At 45.9% G+C, this 17,442-nt stretch overlaps 1 protein-coding gene across 1 annotated transcript in view; it reads left to right on the top strand.

Moving 5' to 3' along the window:
* LPP (LIM domain containing preferred translocation partner in lipoma) overlaps nt 1-17,442 on the top strand; it is a 337,622-nt gene that overhangs the window by 95,779 nt on the left and 224,401 nt on the right. The window contains exon 4 of the mRNA XM_074153096.1: nt 7,979-8,043. The gene's annotated coding sequence lies outside the window, so the exon portion shown is untranslated. The remainder of the gene's footprint in view (nt 1-7,978; nt 8,044-17,442) is intronic.

Raw genomic sequence — 17,442 nt, forward strand, 5'->3', positions numbered from 1 at the left:
TGAGCAGCACTTCCACCTACATGCGTTTAAGTGAGACAGGATGGAGGTGAGCTGGTAGGCTGCATGCTGTAATAAGCCATTTACTAGGATAATGGCTGCAGGCTACAAATGCCGTTTCTACTTAGTCTGTCTATTCAATGCAAACATTAAAAAAGAAAAAAACCCTCTACCTCAGTAAAGTCTGTAATACTCTTAATCCCCAGTGTACTTCATGAATATTAACTCAGCCAATGTCGCAAAACCCCACGGAGGCAGATGACATGTATGCACAGCCTTCTTCATCTGCCTCAGAAACTGAGGCAGTGGGAAGGATTTTAATTGAGGTTTCTGGTTTTAGACTGGGGCAAAATCCTGGGCAGCAGCCTGGCTTGCCGGTGAGCAGGATCGAGCCATCCTTCAGTCCTTGGCAGGAGCGTGGGAATATCTGACTTTTGGGGACTAATCTCATAAATTTAGGGTTTCTTTTGGAGAGATTTGCTGTCTGCTGTTGCAGGCAGCACTGCCCTGCATGCTGGAGTCACAGAGGGCACGTTGGCACAGCTGGCAGAGGTGGATTGTGAGGGGATGAATGTGTGCAGGAATATCTCTCTAATTTAGTGAGTAGCTATAGCCATTATGGATGTCTCTGACTGTGGGGTGTTGCTGGAAATCCAGATGTTGCAAAAAGAAAGAAGAGAATCAAGATGATCAAATACCTGTTTAAAAAAAACAACGCCCAAGGAAAAGGAGCTTGATGGCTTTGTGTTTGTCTGCAGTGAAGTCATGGCAACAGAGCACTCATTTAGCAAAATTAACTGTTTCTCTATCTTACAAAAAAAAAAAATCAAATGAAAATGATGCAAGGGAACATCCTTTTATCTCAACCAAATGAGTCCATTTGTGCCAAAGCAAAGGAGTCATCCTGGGGAGTTTGCTCCAGAGAGCACATACTTTATTAGAACAGAATGTAATATTTGTCCCAAAGCCATAACCGTAAGAGCCTGGTGCCCTAGGCGAGCACTTTCGGTAACGGGAAAACCAAAGTTAGGTTCCTGCACCCATGTGATGTTGAAATACGCACTTTGGAGCATGATTTTAAACTTCCAGTTGTTCCATATTTCATCTCAGTTAAGCTCTGGATACAGCTTTCAGAAGGGCTGTAATGTCTTTGAAGTTCCTTATGGGTAACGCTTAGTTTCAAAATTATTTAGGTACCTAGGGATGAAATGCTGATGCTGCTTCACTTTGGATGTACCCAAATACTTTTTAAAAAACAGCTGCCTTTAAGTCCCTTTGGCTTTGAGACATATGCATCTTTGTCTCCTTTTTAGCTCCTAACCTTAGAAGTATTTGAAATAATTCTCACACCAAGCCCGGAAATAACATTTCTGCGCTACTTCTGTTTTGATGTTCGCTGCCCATCTCCGTGCACAGACTGCTCTGTAAAGCAGTGTGCGAGGGTGAACCGCACAGTGACTGTATTGGTAGGCATGAAAGCTCATTTTACATCACCGAGAATCTCATATTTGGAATTCAGAAATTGTTCATCTTGGTGATGAGCGGGGGCAAGCTCCAGGGAAAATATCGCAAACTCAAACACGTTGCTTGAGGCGTCTGGAAAGTGGTGTTTCTCTTAAGTAGTGTTTTCCAACCAGATCGAATTTTAGTTTGTGGCTCTCCTGGAGATGGTTTTAGGCAGTGCCTTACAGTTTCCATGAAAGCGTCTGACAGCAGAGGTACAAAGCTTTTATCTGTATGAAGGAGTGAAACGGTTTGGGGGAGATTTTTAAGGATGATTTGACTTTGATGTGGTTTCTGTCAAAAATGTTGGGGGAGCTTCAGGCTAATTGGAAACCTGACCATTCATTGACATCAGTGCTCACTGGGTGAACATGAGTTGTTTTCCATTGCTCCTCATACTTGGCTGAAACTTGTGCCTTTCTCCTGCAACTTCAACTTTGGTTTAATGAAGTAAGAACTGAGCTTAGGTGGATGGGTTCTGGTCAGTGAAGGAAAGCCACGATCATTTTATACACAGATAGATATCTCGGATGTTGTTGTGGAGGTCTTCCATGTAAAAACCCAGTGTTAGAGGGGATTTTTGGAAAGCATCTCTTTCAGGAGGAACCTCATGTCAATTGTGCTTGTCAAATGGGGTGCAGAGGCTGGCTGGGGGTGCATGATGTTTTTCCCAGCTCAGCTTCAGGCTGGTGTATTTGCAGTGGTGGCTGGCTGTTCTTTCCACTTTTTCTCTTCTCCAAAGCTGGATGTAGCCCTCGCTTTAGCTGTTAACAATACAAGAACAGAAGGACCAGGCTGTAGCAGCCTCCTGCCGGAGTGATGCCCATGGATCGGGAGGGAGGAGAGCAAGCGGGCGAGGGTGGGAGTGCGAATCCAAGGCACGTAAGATTATATCTAGAGGCTTTTAAGGAGTAACAATTCACATCTTGGGCTTTTTTTGGGTGAGGGATGAGATCCCCAAACAAGAATACTCACAATTTAGGCAGCCCCAGCCCCATGGGCTGTCCTAGCATGCATGGGACGAATGTGCACTGTGGAAAAGCCTGAGTGACTGCTGCCAAACGACTGGAAAGATGCAACCCACGACGTCTGTTGTGTCTGAGATTTCTGTAAAGTCTCTCGCATCCTTCCTCAAGTTTAGTTTTCCAGTGGAGGCTGTCGCAGTAATGAGAATGTCTCCCATCTGCTCCTCACATGGCTTGGCACATTTAGCTAGAATATCTATATTTTTATTATGGGGTTAGCCAGTGGTAACCATGACGATTAGACTTATCACGCAGCATTTTTTTCCCTCCTCGAGTCAGTTTGAAATGCTGACAATTAAATAGATACAGTACACTTTAGAGATCCATCAGTCTCTTTGTTGTCTTGACAACCGGAGTATATTTAGAAATGTAACAAGTACATGGAGTTCAATTGCACTTTTGCTAAAACATAGTTTTGTAGCTTGAGAATTTAATCTGTTGTTTGTAGATCCAGGTGCTTATTTGAGCTGTGCCTGACTTTCTCTTTGGTCTCTCTGGGAAGCTCCTACGTAGCAGCAGGGAGACTTGGCTGGTGGAAAAGAGGGTCCGTGTTGGGCAGGGAGCCTGTTGGAGAAGCTGTGCATGGCAGGGGCTTGGGCAAGGGGCTGGCAGCCCCTGCGTACTCGGGTTCTGGCTGTCCTGTACCCCTGGATACTTATGGAGCCCTGTACCCCCAGGTACTTGTGCTTTGGCTATCGAGTTGTAGTGCAAGCAGAACTTATGTGATCATTGTCCCAAATCACAGAATCTTCTTGGCTGGAAGGGACCTTTGAGATCATTGAGTCCAACCACAAAAAAAACCAACCCAAAAACCAAAACCCAAAACAAAACAAAAACCAAACCACCAAACACCAAAACAAAACCAAAAACCAACGCAAACCAACAATCTCGGGCACTAGAGCATGCCCTGAAGCGCCAAGTCTACACGTTTCTTAAATACCTCCAGGGATGGCGACTCCACCACCTCCCTGGGCAGGCTGTTCCAGTGCCTGACCACTCTCTCAGTAAAGTAATTCTTCCTAATATCTAATCTAAACCTCCCCTGCCGCAACTTCAGACCATTTCCTCTGGTCCTGTCATTATTCCCTTGGGAGAAGAGGCCAACACCCACCTCTCTACACCCTCCTTTCAGGTAGTTGCAGAGGGCAATGAGGTCCCCCCTCAGCCTCCTCTTCTCCAAACTAAACATGCCCAGTTCCCTCAGCCTCTCCTCATATGACTTGTTCTCTAGACCCCTCACCAGCTTGGTGGCTCTCCTCTGGATGCGCTCCAGCAGCTCAATGTCCTTCCTGTAGTGAGGGGCCCAGAACTGAACACAGTACTCGAGGTGAGGCCTCACCAGCGCTGAGTACAGAGGCACCATCACTTCCCTACTCTGCTGTTCCTGCAGATCCGGCTCAGCAAACACTGCTGGGGGGCAGTACAGCAGCGTGTCCAAGCATCCTCTCACCCTCCCAGATGAACAGCTGTCACGATCCAGCAGCATTTTGGTGTGGTAGGACTGTAGAGTGCTGTGAGACATTGGCAGACCGTGATGGCTTTCCTCCTGTACCTGAGCTACCTGAGCTTTGGTTGGAACTGGGGGCTGCTCTCTGAAGGAACAGCAAAGACTGTTTCTCTGTATCTCTTCTTCTCTTTTGTCTTTGATTTGCTGGGAGCAGGTTTGTTTGATTTTTAACAAAATACTTTTACTAATAATTATTTTTGGTTTTCAGTCCCCTCCTATTTGACTGGTAAAATTGAGCTTTTCCTCTTCTCATTGAGCTGGACTAGCAGTGTGTTGGCTAGAGGTCTGGAGCTATGGAATTTTGAGGCTGCATCCAGGGCTGGAAGAGCAGAAGGGAGTGCACGATGGAGTACACCTTGAGGGGCTGTAAATTTCGCTGTTCCTCGCCGCCCCTGTGCACATACTGATGTCCTGGTGGGTACGTGTTGTGTGCCTGTGCTGCTCTCTGCCCATTCCCTTTTGAGCCAGTGGAGAGCTGTGGTGGGTGTCACAGCCGTACCTGTAAGCATGGTGATGTGCCAGCCCAGAAGAGCAGCTGGGGCACGTAGCTCCTGCTGCGATGGAGCAGTCCGATGGCTGTGAGATGTGGGCTGGCACCACAGTGCCCTTGTTAAGCTCTTAGCACAGGACCCAGCAGTGGCTTGCAAAGCTGTTTCTGAAGCGAGAGACATCCAAACTTGAGGATCTTGGAGTATTTCTGCAACTTGAGTAATAAATGAGTGAAATTAAAAGCAGACGAGGAAATAGCTCAAACCTTCCCCACCACTCCTCTGTCTGTCTGACCCAGGTTGTGACGCTGGTCAAGGCTGTCCCTTCCAAAGGCTCGCAGGTTGAGGAGCTGCTAAAAAGAGCTGCTTTGTGTTGAGGTGTTCGTGGCCCATCTTAATTGGCACCTGAACTCTGGGGCAGGGCCTGGAATGCTCATGGAATTTCTGCAAAACATCAGGCAAGACTCTTCCATTTCTCCCTGCCAGAGGCTTGGGTTATAATTGATACTTGGCAGTATAATTTGGGCAGGCCAACTGAAAAAAACAAACAAACCAAGACTCTCCTTCATCAACAAAGCTCTGGCACCGCAACAGTATGAACAGAAGCTTGGTAGCAGCGGATGGGGTGGCCTTTTGCCCAAGGGAACCAGTTCATCTGGTGAGATGGTTTGAAGAAGAGAACCGTGGGTCTGTGGTATGGATGTAGCGATGGTCAGTGGCATCCACCCTTGGGCAGAGAGCTGTACAACCAGTCAGTAGCATTGCTCTGCTGCTGGGGAGCATGGTCAGCACAAGCTTGTCCCTGGGATGCTTTATTACAGGGGGGTGAGGAAGGCTCAAGGGAGGGAAGCCCGACCTGAGATCAGCTATTACGGCAAGTGACGGCCAATGAAGTGCATCTGTATTTCCTAGGGTGTATGTCGTCTTGTCTGTCCACTATACCTGAAATAAAATTTAGTGAGGCTCAAAAGGAGGGCAGGATTGGGTTTTTCTAGTGTCATTTTGCTTCCCTCATCCCTGTGTTTCTTTTTAATTCAGTATCTGTCAAATAACATGGGGGATTTTTTGTTTCAGTGTGCGTACAGCTCCATTTCATTTTTCTTTGCTCCCTCCATTTTGCCAATTTCCCAATGAAAAGCCAAAACCATAGTTACATCTCCACTCCAGCTTTGTTTGTAAACTGTTAACAAGCCTTTTTCAAGTGTTTAATAGCTGTTGGGGTTTATTCTTAAAATACAACCACCAAAACCCAAAGATGCTAATGAGTCTTCAAGAGTGCTTTAAACAAGTTATCCAAATCAATCTGACAAAGATAGTGGTCTCCTATTAGAAGATATTTCGCTGGAGGTTGGATGAGCTGTAATGTTTATGGGTCTTTAGATCTGTAACCAGACGAAATCAGAATAACTCCTTCGATTTCAGTGGAGCTATATCTGTTTATTACAGCTGAGGCTTAGGCAGCGCTTTAGGTGCAAATTGCAACCTCTCTGAAGTTAAGTGGAGTTTTGATTTAATTCCTGGAAGCAGTAATGTCAGCAAAGAAGCGAAGAGCTGGGACCCACGTACCCCGAAGTCTGTAACTTTGGGTTACTCTTCTTCCCTCGCTGTCAAGATCAGATTCCCTTGATTTGGGCTAGTAATTAAAATGCAGCTTCTCTTAAGTATCTCCCAAAGGCAGGCAGAGAGAGTGGAAGTGCAGCCTATGCAGATTATATATATATCTCTACATACTTTGCAGAAAATGCCAGTAGTTATGTTGTTCTCTCTGACTGCTCGTGGTTGGGCTGTTGACCTGGAGCTTGTGCTTTCCAGCCTCTGCTGAATTATCAGGCTATAATGCTGAGAGAGCTGGGATCTCCTTTCCCCCAGCATATTCATGTCCATGTGGCAGCCAGGAGATGTGGACCACTGCTCATCACCCCCACTGTGTGTGGCATAAGAGATTCACCACGCATTCATTTCTGGTCACATAAGGGGCATTAGTTTAAAGCAGGCTTGAGGCATAGGTTAGCATTAGCTATTTGAAGTCTTCAGTCTGAAAGCAACATCAAACGGGGAGCAGAAAATGTATCATGCACAGAAAAATCTCTGGGATTTTCCCCCCCCCTTTAAAAAATAACAATAATAGTGAATTCCAAACTCTTCACATATGCTGTCTCCTCTGTGGTCAGGACACCTGTCTGTCTCTTTGCTGTTACTTGATACAGGCTTACAGTGCTTGCAAAAATGTTAGCATGAATTTTTTGTCATGGCAAATATGAAAGGAATATCCAGTGTCCGTGTGGGCAGGTCTTCAGCAAATTTCTCTGTGCTTCCTGAGCTTTGGTGTGGATCTGAAGCAATGGCTGCTGTTTTTTCTCCCCTGTGCTCCCCTTTCTCCACCGTGGACCAGGAGGGCAAAGCTGCTGCCCTGCCGTAGGTGGTTCTCCTGAGCAAAGGCAGTTGATGGTGGGGCTAATGGGTTTCAGCCTGGTTTCCTTTAAAAAAATAATGTGTGTGACTGGCTAGATATGTCTCTCCTCCCTCTCTTTGATGATTTTTAACTCCTTAGCTAATCTCAGCTATGTTTGTTAAGAGATAATTAGGCTTTAGGAAAATAGGGGTGAGGATGCAGTTGGGAGGAGCTGGGGGTGACCTGGGGCAGCTGGGAACATGGTGGGCCGGGAGAACTGAGGCAGGCAGGGGTGAATTATCATTGATAGTATTTTTTAAACTTGCTTATTTCTCCAGGACTGAGATGAAAGGAAATAGAAAACACCAGAGTAGGCTCAGATATCAATAAGCTGGAAGTACGAAAGGCTGCTGGTTGAAAGCAGCCTGTGGTAACTTAGAAAACCTGTGTTTTCTTTTTAACTGGGCATCTTTGGAGGCACCCAAAAGGAAACCAGGGCTGGAGGTGGAGGTAGGGTTTGGGCTGTCCCACCCTGCTGCTTTTTCCACAGTTGCTGTGTGTTTAATGCATCCCATCTCAGTTTCGGTTCTTCCTGGTGTTCACACGGCAAAGCCAACACTGTGGGGGTGACTCACCATTGGACTGAGTGGCGGAGGAGGCTCGGAAAGAAGAGGCCCTTTAAGCATGAGAGGCAGAAAGGTGTCTGGTCAGGCATTGAAAGAGACCTTGTTACCTGCGGCCTTTACGTCAGTGCCTTTCACCTACAGTGATTTAAAACAAGTAGCTTCTCTCCCAAATAAACCTCAGTTACTCTGACACTTGCTCGGATGTGATCTGTCCTGCCAACGTGTGAAAACCCTTGTATGGGTCAAAACAGGGACAGACTGACACATAAGTTGTATCAGAGGGAAAAAAAACTATAGTCTGCGCTGTACAGAGGGGCAGCTGGCGTTACAGGCCCTTTTGGGGCTGTTTTATTGGTGGGGTGTCACAACCAGCTTGATTTACTTTCTCCTTTTATGATGAACAAAAGTGTTGATTCTGACCTTTCTGTTTGCACCTGCAGAGGTCCCTTGGAAGATCCTGTCCATACGTCTGTCTGGGTGCCTGCCGGGGCTGCCTTGCTTCCAGGTGAGGGAATGGATCAGGTCTCGGGGCTTTTGCCAAATGCTGAGTTTAGAGAGAGTGGGAGGACCCTGGGACCACGTTTGGTCATTCAGCAAATGATGGGCTTTTCTCCAAAGCCCGGGGTGGTGGAAGGCCAGGCAAACCCAGGAGGCTCAAGGCGGTCTTACAGTTTCTGGGTCCGGGTCTGGAAGCAGGAAACGTGCAGGTCCTCCTGGGAGTGGGAGTGTTGCGTAGGAATGATTGCATGGTCCTGTGAGCCATATTACTTTGAGCAAGACTTTCCTGCTTGTGGACCTGAACTTGCTCACCGTCCATAGCATGGCTCTCTGCAGCCAGAATGCACTCCCAGCTGATGATGGAGAGTTGACTGTATTCCTAGATTTAATCTAACCGTGCTTCAGTGGACAAAAGCAGAAAAGTATATAAGCCTACTGAGAATAACCTGAGTAGAAGTTCACATGAGGAGCAAATTAATTAATTCTTCCGAATTGCCAGTTCCCTCAAATTCACTGGAGATACTTAGCTGTGACTTAAGGATCACCCTGTTAAACTACCTCAAACTCTTGTAGCAGTCCCTTGCTGGATTATGTGTAGGACATGAATTGTGCTTTGTGCCCATCCCATGATACGATGATTCGATTGCACCAAGGATAAGTTTGCAAAAAAGGAGCAGTGTCAGGGCAGTAGGTCTGTCCTCAAGCCTCTCTCAGTTGTGCCATCCCAGGAGGCAAAAGAGGTGCTAGAAATGCTACAAAGTCGTGGCAACTGGGGGAAGAAAGCAGCGAGCAGCCCCATGGTGAAGGAGGTAACGAATGAACAGGGATGGCGGGTAGGTGGTCTGTAACTGCTTGGTGGCCATGAAGTTCTCCAGGAGGTGAGGGAGCACCAGAGCCTGCCTTGCGAGCCAGCTTGGGTCCAGAGCAACGCATTGCCATGTGGGAAGGTGTGCCCTGGGTTGTGTTCTTCCACTGCCCCGGTGGTTTCGACTAGTGGAGCTACTTCATTTGCCTTGATGTTACCTGACTTGAGAATCGCAAGATGTTTACCCTGTTGTGTCATTGAATATAACTGCACTTCCATTCTGCCCTTTAATACACAATGCACATCTGTCCTTTCTTCCTTTCCTCTCTTCTTGGTTTTATATTTTTGTGGTTTTTTTGTTGTTGTTGTGTAAATTACGGCTAGCTGGAGATGAGATTTCAGAATCCTGTTTACTGCAAACAGTTGGGGACATTAATAAAAGTTGAAAGACAAAGACAGACAAGGGATTAATAAGTAGAGGACAGGAGATTAATAGCAAGACAGTAGAATTTGGTTCAAGGCCTGGTGTTCCCAGTTGCTGGGTATGGAAGATTAATGGCAGCTCTTGTGTTAGTCTCACTCTTTCTGTGTCAGCTTTCCTAAGCCTAATAAACTGCTCCAGTGGGTTGCTGTAAATATGAAATCTAAGAAGAAGCCCATCCTGACAGACTGTTAACTAAATGAGAAAATACTAGTTCTGCTTTCTATTCAAAGCTTAAGTAACAGCACCAATATATTTGTGAGTGGTGAAGTCAGATGGTCAGGTGCTTGCAACTTTTCTCAGGACAAAAACATACCATAAAATGTGTCTTGCCAAGCAAACTGTCTCCAACAAATTGTTTTTTTTTCCTCTGTGTGCTGTGCAAGAGATTGATTTATCTTCTCTTGACTGGGGTTTCAGCTTTGTTTCCATGGAAAATTGGACTCTTGACCTATTGCATCTGGCCTCTCATTAGGCTGTGTGTGAGGTTAGAACACCGTAAGAAAACGTTAACTCTGCAAGGAGCATTCCTGGTTAAATTTGCGGGAGACCTGTAGAACATGGGACAGTGTCACAGAAAGTCTTTATGCTGGTAGAAGGGTGCATGCTGTTGTGGGTCTCAAACTTCAACCTTAAGGCTGAAAGTGCCAAGTCAGGCACTGCAGAAGTCCTTTGGTGTCTGCCCTTACGTATTTTTGAAAGTCTTCACAAAGGTCATCCCAAGCACAGGGTTATAGCAGTATACAGGTATGTGTATGGCCGTTTTGGGAAGGAAGGACCTGTGTTGCCGTAACAGTGAGCGTGATGAAGACAGGACTAACATCAGAACTTTGTGCAGTAATAGCTGAATTTCTTTTCCAGGTAAGAAAAACTGTGTGTTGCTTCTGTGTCCCTGTAACAAAGCTCTTCCCCTCTCATCTGCTCTTGCATGCAGTGCCCTTGGCTTTTCAGAAGTTAATTGATTTGTCCATATTACGATTCTCTCTTTAATTTTATTTGTGTAAAGAAGAACACGCGCTAATCTTTCTCCAGAGAAATGTTTCACACTGCTCCTCTTTGAACGTTTGGCCCCGGGTCTGCCGCATTTCTTAATGAGTCTCTAACTAAACAGCTACGGTTCCCACATGCTCCAGCCTTGACACACGCATACTTGTACACCCACGTGCCTGCTCCCAGTTGAACCCAGCAGCCTCCCTGCGCGCCCTCGCTGCTTTGGGATTTGCATGAGCAAAGCAGCACCTCCCTGGGAAGCCCTACACGTGAGAGGGGGCTTTGTACCTGCAGGTGTAGATAGATTTGGCATCAAATGAGCTGTCCTGTGAATCAGAAAGGCTGTAACGTCTTTATCACGCTGCCCCACCACCCTCAGGCTCGTTTAATGTGCCTCCTCCTATGGGTGAGGACCCGAGCTAGCGCCGAACACCCAACACTGAATTACTGTCTGGTATGCCACTGGCTGCCAGATCTTTGATAGCTTGTTTTTAATGAAGATTCCTCCTGTAATTCCTAGAATATCTTGCAGTGCAGAAAATGAGCTGTGTGTGTATTTTGCTGTGGGCTGAATTTTTTTCCCTGCTCTTCACAGTTCCCTCCGTGAATGGAGAGGAAAGGGAGGGGGAAGCAGCTGACTGCTTTTTTTTGTTGTTGTTTTTCTACTTGACTTCTGTGAAATATGTGGGGATCAATCGCTCGCAACTAACAAAATGTTTTTGTTTCTCTTTGCAAAAGCATATGGGAACTGCAGGAAAAGCATATGGGCGTTTTTAGGAAAACATATTGGTGAATGGACAAATTATAGTGGTGCCAATATGTTTTGGATGTCTGGCTAGACCACTACTACTACCACACTTGCTGGCATGCAAACCCATCCGCGAGATTTCCAGCATGTGAGCAGTGTGTAGCTGCTCCTAGGGAAACGCAGGCAGTTTCAGACCCCTGTTAAACCAGCATTGTGATCCATCTTCAGCGTGCGTGACTGCCTCGCCGTGTCCCGGACCAGGCTCCAGGCTCGTGTTTATGGCAGCATATCCATTCTCTCAGTAGACTGAGCCCAGAGCTCCACTTGCAGCTGGCTGCGAGCAATGATAATGGTAACCATTTTTCTTTCTAAAGCCCTTGACTGCAGTCCTAATAACACCTGAGCATCTTGCAAAGAGGCTGGGCAGCCTCCGGTTTTCCTCTGCTGCTCTGTTGGGTCTTTCTGTGTTAGCTGGAGCTATTGTTTTTAATTTCTCTGTCACACAGGCGGCTTTTGAGGAAATGCAAAACGTTTGCGTTACTGCTTCTGGGCCCAGTCCTATTTGCCTTGATATTGGTGATCCAGGGAAAGGGGTCCATGAGCTGGGAGGGACTTGGTGGGGAGCGGTAAGGGGATTAAGTGGTCTTGGCTGGTGGGTTGGTTCTGGTGGCTCACAGCATCTCTATAGTTTGAATTGCCCTGCTGTGGACTCCTGTGCAAGGAGAAGTCCTCTGCCTGGGCAGCCCTTCCCACTCGCCGTGTCAGTGGGGGGGTGCTGCCTGCCCTACCTCTGCCTGCGATGGGCACAGCTCTGCTGGGTTGCAGGGGTTGGTAGCAGCTCTCTGCCCACGTTCAGGTTTCAGCAGGTTTTACGGACTGGCTGAGGTCTCCTTGCACAGGCGTGAACAGGGAGAGACACCTCGTGTCCCTAAGAGCTTGCAATCTAAATAGACAAAACAGGGCTGCTGCTAAGGATGTAATGGTCTCTGAATGTCGGGGAAGATGGGCAGTAACTTAACCCAGGGGTGGTTTCATGAGCAGGTTCAACCAGTCTGAGCTAGTACCATTGCTGGGAGAGGTGGTCCTGCTGTCCGTGTGTCCCCAGCCCTCATTTCTGCTCATATAGTCACTTTTGTCCTTTATAGATGTGAGTAGTGAGACAGAGGAGGGGCCAAAACATGTGGCTAAAGGCTGAGGGGATAAGCAGGATGCACATTTGGACAGTCTTTTGGGCATCATGTTGTTTATCTTGGTTATGAACCTGCACTCTCAGATATTCTGAGTGGTAATTCAGCACCTTTTAGTGTTCTTCCTCTTATGCCAACTTCAGGATGATTTGCTAGTGAGTAATTTTACATTATTTAATGTAGCCACTTTCCTTATAGCTCTTTTGTTCCGCGAGACAATTCCCTATTTTATTATGCAAACAGTACATTAAGATCCTTGTGGGCCAAAGTTCCCAGCAGCGCTTGAGATGACGGCAGAGAAGTAGGTTATTTCAGAAATAATGATTCTCTCCTCTAGAAGCTTTCTTGGAGTTCTGCTTTAACTGCTTTTGATATTATACATGCTTTAAAAAAAAAATAAAAAATCCAGTACTTCCTAAATGTTATAGAGCTCAAAAAATACACTATATGCCTTGTCACAATATTTAATGCAGAGTGCTATTTACAGTAATGAATCAAAATGTCAGTTTTTAAAATATGAACTGTCAGAGTGTTCCTACTTTGCAGAAAACTTTGATATGACAGTTTGTTAATCATATGACTATTACATCAAATGTGTCTCGGAGTACTTTTGCTCAACAAAGTCTTTTTTTTATTCCTTCCCCCTCCCTTTCCACTGTTAATTCTGGTAGAGTTGTTTGACTGAATGCACTTTGATTAGAGGTCGGAAGAATTCGGAGCTAAATGCTTTTGCGTATTGACAGATGGGATGTATCAATGCCTGTGCTCATGCTGATCGTGGTCACCTAGTCTTAGGTACAGCCTGGTTTGGATCACCTTTAACCTTGTGTCCCCAGGGTTTGCCCCAGGCCTGCCGTGTTCTGGGGCTCAGGCAGCAGCGCTGGTGGAATTGAGCCCGGTCTGAGGGCTGATGCCTCCAGGTATAACTCAGCATTTGGGGCAGCAGGGGTAAAACTGTCTCTTGAGTAACAAAAAGCTGGCTTGTACAGTAACATTTCTAATCCCTATAGCTTTAGTGTGAAGGGACAAGTAAAATAAATATCTCAAGGCAGCCCGTGCATCCTCCCGTGAGCTGAAAGGGCTGCTGTGCAGGATGTTGCTCCTGGAAGAGGAGCAGGGGGCTGGGGATGCCAAGGTCCTTTCCCTGGTGGCTTTGATTACTCTGGACCCAGGTCAAGGAGTGTGTTTGTGCCCTGAACTCCCCTCTGTGAATTTACATCAAGGTACTTCCCTTTTTTTGTTCTTTTGTTTGCTTATCTGCAAAATGGGAGTAATTAATTGATATTAGTTAACTCAGAAGTCTCCTCAAAGCCAATTACTCAAACAACTGCACTTGAAGACAAGGGAGAGCTTATGTAGATAACTGTGCTTTAGAAAACAGCCTTTGGAAGAAGAGGATTCGGCATGCTAATGTGAAGACTGGAAGCCAGAGAGGAGTCTCAGGTGTAGCAGAGCCATGTACCTCTGCCCATAACATCTTTGTGCCACATTGCCTGGGGCTCCAAATGGATTCCCATTGCTTATTAAAACTTGCGGTTACCGTTGCGTAGGTCTTACAAGTGCAATATTTCTGATTTGGAGTTGGCCCAGCACAGCTATGGGAATAGGAGGAGTCTAAAAAGGCACAAGCTGTGTATCAGCACTCCAGGAGTGTGGGCAATGCAAGACAGTAAATTTTAAAATAAAATCATAGGAAGGTTTGGGTTGGAAGGGAACTTTAAAGATCATCTAATCTAACCCCCTGCCAAAACCCCCTTTTACTATATTGTGTTGCTCAAAGCCCCATCCAACCTGGCCTTGAACACTTCCAATAATGGGGTGTCCACAACTCTGGGCGACTAGTTCCAGTGTCTCATCATAAAAAATTTCTCTAACCTTATTGAAGAGATGATAATAACTTGTTTTCAGGGGTGTAATCTCGCATATTTAAGTGCACTTTTGAGTAGCCCATTAGCCAGCTCTCATACGTGGAAGACACAGGTAGGTGCGCTGAACATGTCTGAACTTTGATTCAGTGAGGCCCACTGGGTCTCACCAGTGGAAGGAGATTTGGGAAGGTGGAGGCGTTGCTGTGGCACCTCTCACAGTAATATCCTGCTGATAGAAAATAGAGGAGAAAGGAAGTGGGGAAGGAGGTGGCTGATGGGTGCAGAATGATGGCATGAGAGGCGCTGCTGGTGGTGGTGGCTGGCATGGACCACCAGGAAGCCTGAGAAAAGCTGTCTAGTGAAGCCAGTCCCAAAAAGGCTCTTACACGAACGCACCCAGGGAAGAGGGGCTGCCAGCAGCGAGGGCCACCGGCAGGGCCGATGTGGAGGTATCACTTTTCATACTGTGTCTTTGTCACCTTCATCGAGCAAGTGCTACTGCTTGCTGTGTTCCCTCATCCCGCGGAGGACAATTGATTGTTATTCAATTTTAATTTTAAACCACATTGTTAGTGCGATGATTTTTCTTTTATTATCATTACTGCAATGGATGGAAAAGGAGCTCTAACAGATGTATGATTAGCAGGGCATGAAATTAAAAATGTTTGTGTACAAGGAAAAGGTTGTTTACTACCAAATTCCTCATTTGAAAACTAAGATTGGCCGTGTGACTCTGCAGCAGGTACACAGCCCCCTTCCCTCCTTTTCTCTCAGCAGCATCAGCTGAAAAATAACAATATGTTAAATGTTACCTTTATTAAAAAAAGTAATAACACAACTGAAAGGTCAGTACCTGCCTTTGGAGGCAGATCTTCTAAAGAGCTTGTTCTCCTGCTCTGGCACCGATGTGTCAATTCAAGAAAATATTTTGACTGATGCTTAAGCCCCATTGATTAGGGCAAATTGAACATTTTCTGTCAAAACTTTTGGATGGAAAATAAGGTTCTGATTGAATAATTCTGAGTGTGGGTGTGTACATGGGTGAAAAGTGTTTTTGTCAAGATGTTGACAAATACATATTTGGAGTCAGTGCTGCAGCATACCTGGAGGGGTGCGGATTGGTATGTAGTACCCATCCTTTCCCCATCGCTGTGGGTCAGTCTTGTAGCCAATCCACATCTCCTCAGTCCATGCAGCCTGGGAGTCCCTGATGCACTGGGACAGTGGTGCCTCCTGGGGTGTGTAGTCTATGTGAGTGCTTCAGAAACTGGAAGCCAGCCTTCCACACCTGCAAATTCCGTCAGCTCTGGGATGGTAGTTTTGCATAGGAATGCTTTCAGGTTCTGGTAGAAAGCCATCAGCATTTAGATTTTTCTCTTAAAAATGGTATGGGGATTTTTTTCCCATAGAAAATATCTGTCCTTTTTTCTTTCTTTTCCATGGTAATTAAATTTTTACTTTGAGAAAATGATCTATTGTCTTATGAGCTCTACCTGTGATACACAATTCTCAGGTACAGCTGCTTGTTCCTGATTTCCTTTAAAATTCTGGTAATGAATTTTGAAAGAGCTAGGTTAAGAAATGTGCATCAGAAACACTTTAGCTGTGTTGCGCTCTTGAGGTAAGTCTGGTCCTACATTGGACTGCACATTTCCCAGGTACTTTGAGTGTCTTGCCTATCTCATTCCGTTCTTTTTGTCCTGTAAAAACTTTGTGGCCAAGTCCAAGGCTGCTGCTAGTTGAAGTATGTGGGGCTACTCATGTGTAAAGTTTCACCTGGGTGAGTGCTTGTAGGACCCAGACCCAAGGCGGTGGCGTGATAGATTCTGCCCGCTGAGCCTGGATGGCATTGAGCAGAAAATAGGGAGAGGGCTAAAAGATTGTTCCTGTGCTCTGGGAACAATTGAGACAGAAAATTGCTTCCAGGATTTCTTCACTTTTCTGCGGAGGGTAATCAGCCTGTGTAATTCTCTGCCACAGGAAATACTGCCTGAATCTGTTACCCAAAGACAGCAAGCAAAGTTTAGATAGCAGCCTGAATACCAAAGGTACTGCAGAGCAAGGACTGTCCCTTAAGTGTGGGGGTTTTTTTGGTGTAGTGGCTGCTATATATGTCATAGGATGTCACAGTGGTGCAACTAATATGACAGATAATTGAGTATTGGCTTAGGTACTTGGCATGTTACTGGTACACAGTTAGACTTTGGTGCTCTACGTAAGGGGACAAATTTGTATGCTGAGATTGTAAATGCAGTTTTGTTTGGTTTGGTGCTCAGGTTGTAAGTCTGAGATTGCGGGGGAGGTTACAGCAATTCCAGTGAGATGGTGGGTGTCTGGTAACTTCAGCCTTGTTCTTGGCTGATTTTTAATCTTCACTCCGTAAGTGTAAGCAAATAGCTATTTCTGCACCTTTATTTGTTCATCTGGGGCAGCACTTGGGCTACTTGCAGCCCGGGGTTTGTGTTAAGTTTTAAATAAGGCCTTTCAGCCACATGTTTTATTGCAACTTTTAGGGGAAATTATTTAAATTTTTTACTTGAGTGAGAATAGTTGTGGCCAAATCACTGTGTGAGCATTATACCTGCTGGGCACTGAAATTTGATTCCTAAATTTCCATTAGCAGGTCATACTAGGCCAAAGGATCTTGAGCCACTAGAAAGGAAAAGAATAAAACAGAATGAAGTTGGTGTTTGGTTATGGGCTCTGGATGTCATTGTTCCTGGCTGTTCATCTGGCTAATGTTTGCTTTTGTGTAGTATTTGTCTGTGTCTGTGCTTCTGTGCACATGGGGGAAAAGGAGGACAAATATCACTGGGGTGGATTAGCATTAAAAAATAGTTAACTGATCAAAGCCATAAAGCTTGTCCAAGTGAATTCTTCAGAGAAATAGCTTTGAATTTCCCAAGCAGCCGCAGGCCATAAAAGCGAAGCGCTATCATTCAGAGATGCAAAAAATCCCCTTCTGTTGAAGTGTTGGACCTATTTGTTCCTTTTTAGGAGGGCATTCAAAATGTTTTCTTAATTTTCTTCTGAACAGCTCACTGCTATCCATCATGAGCCTTCGCCAGCTGAGATAGCTCCGCTCCCCCTCAGTGTTAACCCTCCACTGAAATCTGTATATCCGTACTTTGCGTTTTGGATGCCTTTCAGCTTTGTGCACTTTGCCATGGGGTAGCCCCTTCAGAACGCTTTTTTGTCTCTGAGCTCAGTGTGTTGTAAAGAAGGGGCTAAACGTTGTCCCCAGTGCCTGGATGGAGGTGACAGATGCAGATGGAGAGCGATGCCTGGAAAGATTTCCTACGTGGCCTGAAGGGATGGCAGGGCAGC

The sequence above is a fragment of the Numenius arquata genome, chromosome 9, assembly GCF_964106895.1.
Source record: "Numenius arquata chromosome 9, bNumArq3.hap1.1, whole genome shotgun sequence".
Taxonomy (NCBI): Eukaryota; Metazoa; Chordata; class Aves; order Charadriiformes; family Scolopacidae; genus Numenius; species Numenius arquata.